The 7,078-nt window shown below is 37.3% G+C and overlaps 1 non-coding gene across 1 annotated transcript; it reads right to left on the minus strand.

Moving 5' to 3' along the window:
* Positions 1–878: 878 nt before the first annotated feature.
* LOC127077670 (small nucleolar RNA R71) lies at positions 879–985 on the minus strand. Its single transcript, XR_007787455.1, has one exon. It is a non-coding gene; the product is annotated as a small nucleolar RNA R71 (small nucleolar RNA).
* Positions 986–7,078: the final 6,093 nt, after the last annotated feature.

Here is a 7,078-nt window from a genome sequence, read left to right on the forward strand (position 1 = left end):
TTTATAAGTGACAATAAGAGGGTTTGATTAGGGAGTACAACTCGGTTCTGAATATGTGAAAGCGACAGTTCCTGTTAAATTGATTCTTTTCAAAGTAGGAAACACTGTCCATAAGTAATTCTATTAGCAAGTACTTGGATTATTTATTGATGATGTGAATTACATTTGAGCCTGTCTTTATCAATTGAACTTAATTTAATACTTCACTTTTTATTGCACACTCTAAAAACCCCTATTTTGATTACCTTAGATAAACACCATAACAATATATAACGATAGATTGACACTTCGTCTCTGTGGATTCGACAATCTTTTATATTACTCTGACACGTTCGTATACTTGCAAAAAGCACGCATCAAGTTTTTGGCGGCGTTGCCGGGGACCAATTTCGTCAAATTTCGTACCCTGTTGTTATATCGTTTAGACTTAGGCTATTACCCGCCGGTCAATGCGAAAAACTCGCAGCACCGGAAGCTTAGTATACCCTCTGGCGGAACCTGAACGTTACGCTCGCGCACATTTATTCTTCCATAGAATTAGGAGAGCTATGGCCGAAGATCAAAACCAAAGACCTCTTAAGGACTTCGCCCAACCATCTAACGAAGAACCTAGTTCTAGTATAGTAAACCCAACCATCCCAGCTAATAATTTCGAATTTAAACCGTCCCTGTTGCAACTAGTGCAACAGAGACAATTCACAGACACTTTTAAAACCAATGGAGCTTCTCCTGAGGCAATCCGTTTAAGATTATTCCCTTTTTCCTTCAGAGATAAAGCCTTATATTGGTTAGATTCCCTTCCACCCAATTCCATAACAACTTGGGATAACCTTAGAAGAGTATTCCTTGCTAGATACTTTCCCCCAAGTAAGACCGCCGTTCTTCGAAACCATATAACTAGATTTACCCAGAACCAAGGAGAATCGTTGTTCGAAGCTTGGGAGAGATATAAAGAGTTGTTAAGAGCATGCCCACATCATGGTTTAGAAAATTGGTTAATCATTCAAACCTTCTATAATGGACTTCACTATAACACTAAGATGACCATCGACGCTGCCGCAGGCGGTGCGCTGATGAACAAACCTTACCCTGAAGCTAGTTCCCTCATCGAAGATATGGCTCAAAACCATCAATCATGGGGACTCGAACGAGCGACAGTTGAGAAGGAGAAAGCCTAAGGAGGAGTACAAGAACTAAGCTCTATAGACATGATGCAAGCTAAAATGGATGCATTAGCCCTTAAGGTCGAGCATATGTGCATAAACCCGAATACTGCAGTCGCAGTTTCGCCGGATTGTGAGATATATGGAACCAAAGGACACCAATATGCAGAATGCAGTCTATTAAACGAAACCCACTCTGAGCAAGTGAACTACACCCAAGGGAACCCATATTCGAATACCTATAACCCTAGATGGAGGAATCACCCGAACTTCTCCTATAAGAACAATAACCCAATCCAGAATAATGCACCTCCGAGACAATCATGTTACCAAGCCCTAAGACCAAATCAACCTATGCAACCTGTACCACCAAAGCCGAGCCTTGAGAAAATTATGGAAAATTTTATCACTGCTCAAACCCAACAAAATAAAGAGTTCATGAACCAAAACATTCACGTTAACGAACTGATTACCCAGTTAGGAACCAAGGTTGACCAAATAGTTACTCATACTAAGATGCTTGAAACCCATATCTCTCAGGTAGCTTTAAACTAAACCCCCAAGACTACACCTGGAGGACAGTTCCCTGGACAACCTCAACAGAATCCGAGAGGGAAAGCCAATGCCATTACCCTACAAAGTGGGAACGCTTATGATGAGCCACCAAACCCAAGATTGAGTGAACCCAAAACTTCTAAGGAATATACCAAACCCTCGGACAAAGTAAAGGAACTAGAGGAATTTGAAAACTAGGAATGTCAAGAAAAAGGAGAAGAACCTAAAGATAAAACTTATGTACCACCCCCGCCATATAAACCACCTATACCATATCCGCAAAGATTCAAACAAACCCAGATCAATAACCAGTATCAGAAATTTATTAAAGTTATAGAAAAACATCACGTAGAAATCCCTTTCACAGAAGCCATCACCCAAATACCTTCTTATGCAAAGTTTCTCAAAGACATCCTTACCAACAAACGTAGACTAGACAATCTGAAACCCTTGGAATGTAATTCCATTTCCGAGAATAAATTAGCCAAAAAAGATAAAGATCCTGGAAATTTCTCCATTCCTTGTCTTTTGGGTAGTCACGTCATCGAAAAGGCTTTTCTAGACTTAGGAGCTAGTGTGAGCTTAATGCCTTTAGCAGTTTGTGAGAGGTTAAACTTAGGAGAATTACAACCTACTAAGATGTCACTTTAGTTAGCCGATAGATCTATTAAGTATCCGATAGGCATTTTAGAAGATGTCCCTGTTAGGATAGGACAGTTATTTATCCCTACTGATTTTGCTGTCATGGACATCAAAGAGGATAATGATATACCAATCCTTCTAGGTAGACCGTTCTTATCAACTGCAGGAGCCATAATAGATTTCAAGAGAGGAAAGTTGACCTTTGAGGTAGGTGACGAGAAAATAGAATTTATACTTTCGAAATTTCTTATGGCACCTATGATGGGAGACGCATGTTATGCCTTAGATATCATTGATGAGCGCGTTAGGGAATTAGAACAAGAAGAAATCATAAAAACAATTAAGTTACCATCAACTTTCATACTGGAAGATGATGACTTTAAGAAACCCTACATCGATGATAACCTTTACGAATGTTTATCCCTTACCCCAGATCCTATGCCATGCACTAAGAAACCAACCTTAGAACTTAAGGAACTGCCTAAAAACCTGAGATATGAGTTCCTCGATGAAGAGATGAACCGTCCAGTTATAGTCAGTGCTACCTTGAGCCAAGAGGAAATAAACCAGCTTTTAGACATTTTACGAAGATATCCCTCAGCCTTAGGATATAATATCTTTGGTGAAACTTTCATACCATGGGCCTCCCATGAGGCAGAGTGGAGTGGTTGTCAAGGCTTTTGATGGATCTAGGAAAATTGTGATTGGCGAGGTTGAGCTCCTAATCAAGATAGGACCTAGTGAGTTCCATATCACTTTCCAGGTCATGGATATCTACCCTCATATAGCTTCTTGCTTGGCAGACCATGGATTCACGAGGCAGGCGCCATGACATCCACCCTACACCAAAAGTTAAAGTTCTTGAAGAACAAGAAGTTGGTGGTGGTAGGGGGAGAGAAGGCTCTCTTGGTAAGCCATTTTTATTCCTTTTCTTATATAGATGCTAAGGATGAGGTTGGGACGTTGTTCCAAGCCTTGTCTATTGTTGAACCTTCTAAGAAAGGAACTTCTTCATTTGCGTCCTATAATGATGCGAAGTTGGCCATTAAGCATGGCACAACTACTAGTTTAGGACAAATGATTAAGCTGGAACACAATAAATCCCGGGCTGGCATAGGGTACTCTTCAGGAACTTTCAATGAGCGCGGTTTGTTTCAGATTGGTGGTTTCATCCACACTGTCGAAGACCAAGAGGCTGCTGCTATAGTGGTAGATGATGCAGAGGAAGATTCTGGAAACTTTATCATCCCTGGAGGAATCTGCAATAATTGAGTCGTTGTTGATGTTCCAACAGTTATCCATAAGTCCACGTAATGCGTTCACTTTTGTTTGAAAACCCTTCTCCCATGCCAAAAGAAGAAGTGATGACATTGTTGGCACATTAATACAATGATATTGATTCTATAATTACATGTTAAATGTTTGTTTTTCCAAATTATTTCCCTTTTTGCTTTTTGCATGAAATTGGTGATCACATAAAACCCTAAAAAAGAGAAAAAAAATCAATCTTTTCATCTGCATAATGATTTGCCTTGATTGAATTCTAAAATCTCTTTTATATCCAAAATCATTATGCAGGTTGGTCAAACCCATTGAACATAATGATCCAACATCATCTCCCAACTTTGAGTTCCCTGTATTTGAGGCCGAAGAAGATGATGTTGAAGAGATTCCTGACGAGATCACCCGTCTACTTGAGCATGAAGAGAAGATCATTCAGCCGCACCTTGAGAATCTGGAAACAGTCAACTTGGGGTCTGAAGATTGTGTTCGAGAAGTGAAGATTGGGGCACTCTTGGAAGAGTCTGTGAAGAAAGGGTTGATTGAGTTGCTACGAGAATACGTCTACGTCTTTGCCTGGTCGTATGAAGACATGCCTGGTCTGGATACTGATATCGTGGAACATTTCCTACCTTTGAAGCCTGAGTGTGTGCTTGTGAAGCAGAAGCTCAGAAGAACTCATCCTGATATGGCAGTGAAGATTAAAGAAGAAGTTCAGAAGCCAATTGATGCGGGGTTTCTGGTGACTTCTACATATCCACAGTGGGTGGCCAATATTGCTCATGTGCCTAAGAAAAATGGAAAACTCCGAATGTGTGTGGATTATAGAGACTTGAATAAAGCTAGTCCGAAAGATGATTTTCCTTTACCACACTGTAGCGGGGTATTCGTTACCTTTAGATTTATTGACTAAATCAAAAGTAAATCATATAATTCGAGTTGCCACTGCACTTCTATTTATCCAAAGGAAAGGTTAGAAAGCGAACAAAAACCGAGAAGTTTTATCAAATCAAAAACTAATAAAAATGTCAAAGATCTGGGTAAGGGGGTTGATTATGCAATGGGAAGGTTTTAAGAACCTAAAACATCCTTAGTACTCTAAGGGAGCCCTTTTCACCAATGTTGTAAGGTAGGTTGGTATTTGTGAAAATGTATTTGTGCAAACATGATTGGGAGGATGAGAAAAGAATATACAAGTTATTTACAATTTTGTGTTTGAATGGATAAACCCATTGCCTACGTACCATCTTAAAAGATTAGGATCAAAACCTCGTAGTTCGGGGTAAAAATCTTAAAAGAAGTTGGTGAATTGGTTGGTCAAAATCCTTAAGGTCTTTTGTTATCAAATGGAGAAAACTCAACCTAAACCACAAATCCACCATGTGAGGAGAGCTTCAACATGCTAGTGAGGGGTTCACCCTATAATAAGCATGGAAGACTTATAGTCCATCACTAAGGATACAGGTGAGTATTATATCAACATTTATGATAACTCAAACCTAACAGCTAATGTTTATGAAAAGCTTTGGCAAAAGTGGCCATTGAAACTACAAAACAATTGAGTGAGTTGTATTTACAAATGAAAAGTATTCACAAAGTAAGGTCAAAGTTGACTTAGGATTCAATTCAAAATAAGTGTTATGAAAAGAGTTTGAAAAATCAAAAGCATAGTGCTTAGGTTTCTAATTTTTGAAAGAAACAATGTTAATGTTTGCACAAAAGGTTTGGCTTGGGTCAGAGTGGAGAGAAGAAGAGAAGGGCTAGATCCTAAACACGCAAAGATGAAGGAAGAGAAATAAAACCACATTGGAAATCCCTTCTTGAGATCATAAAGATGATCCAAGTTGCTCTCATCCTTTGGAATTAGCAAGCAATAAGCAAATAACTCAAGCAACCAAGCATATGACAATCAAGCTCCTAGGAATCTTCCAATGGCTTTTGTATCTCTCACTTTGGATGCTCATGACAATGGTTCTCCTAATTGGCAAGTTTGGGATCCCTAGCACACAAGAACTCACAAATAAAAAAGTTCCACAATCCAATAGAAAGAATGGACAAGAGTGAGTTTAGAATTAGGAGTCCTTTCAATGTTCATCTTCAAGATTAAGCATTCTAAAGGCATGAGGCCTAGTTGCTCTTCGACAATTTATAGCATTCTAAAGGCATGAGGCCTAGTTGCTCTTCAAACTCCATTAGCATAGGTAAGGTCCTAAAATCTAAGTCCTTTCTCCATTTGCATTGGGTTCACACAAACAAAACAAAACAAGCACAATAGTATATACACAATAATGTGCTCAAGTGAGCAAAAGGCAAATTGCATTAACATAAACATGAGCTCAAGTGAGCAAAGGGCAAAAGCAAATGAATTAATGTGCAAGAAATTAAATTGCATAAAAGTATATTGCAAGAACTAAATACTTGAATTAAAAGTTAGTCATTAGTAGTTAGTGTTAGTGTGCCATAAGGCAATTTAGCGTTATGTTAAGCAATCGTAAGTGGACTAATTTAGTAGTCACGCCTATCTGAGGCCGGTCAATAAACTATAGGCAACAAACACAAGTTAGAGACCATGACTAGTAAGCCAAGCTCCTACAACTTGCCATGCCAAAAGAAAAGAAGAATGATCTTGTATTGATTTAGGTTTTTTGCTTGACCAATAAGCAACCTATCCTTAATGCAAAGCAATTCACTTGATCTTTGATCAAGATGAATTTGATTTGAATCAAGGAAGGTTAAGCCTCTCATATGTCAAAGCTAACCACCAATCTTTAACTCATTGATCAAAAAGAAAAAAGATGAAGAAGAAGAAGAAGAAGAATAAGAATGTACATAAATGGAATTCAAATGAAATAACCAACACACATTGATCAAACATGAAACGAATCAACATCAATCAATGGTAAACAAAAGTGAGATGAAGCTTAGAAGTCAAGAAACAATAAAAATATTTTTGGTATTTTTTGAATTAAAAATAATACTGGAATTAAAATAAACAATCAAAGGTAAAACTTCAAATCCATTTCAAATCAACTTGGAAAATTCCAAATGGATCATCATTCAACATGGTCAAACAAGGTTTGACAAAAAAATTCATCATTTTTTGAAAACATAAACTAATTTTAAACAATTAAAAATGAAGAAAATAACATAATTGAACTAAAATCTCAAATAAATCTCAAATCAATTAAGAAATTGATGAGAATATTTTTTATAGATTCATCATCATTCAAAGATGGTAAGAAAATATTTTTGCATTTTTTGAATATTGGAAACTATTTTAAATGAATTAAAAATAACTAGAAAAGACAAAATTCACAACAAATACTAAATGACATCATAAAAAATATTAAAAATCATTTTCAAAAACTAGAATTAAAAAGGGAAATAATGCAATTGGTCCCATATTTTATGGATTTAAAATGAAAGAGTTATGAATT

The sequence above is a fragment of the Lathyrus oleraceus genome, chromosome 4 (genome assembly GCF_024323335.1).
Source record: "Lathyrus oleraceus cultivar Zhongwan6 chromosome 4, CAAS_Psat_ZW6_1.0, whole genome shotgun sequence".
Lineage (NCBI taxonomy): Eukaryota > Viridiplantae > Streptophyta > Magnoliopsida > Fabales > Fabaceae > Lathyrus > Lathyrus oleraceus.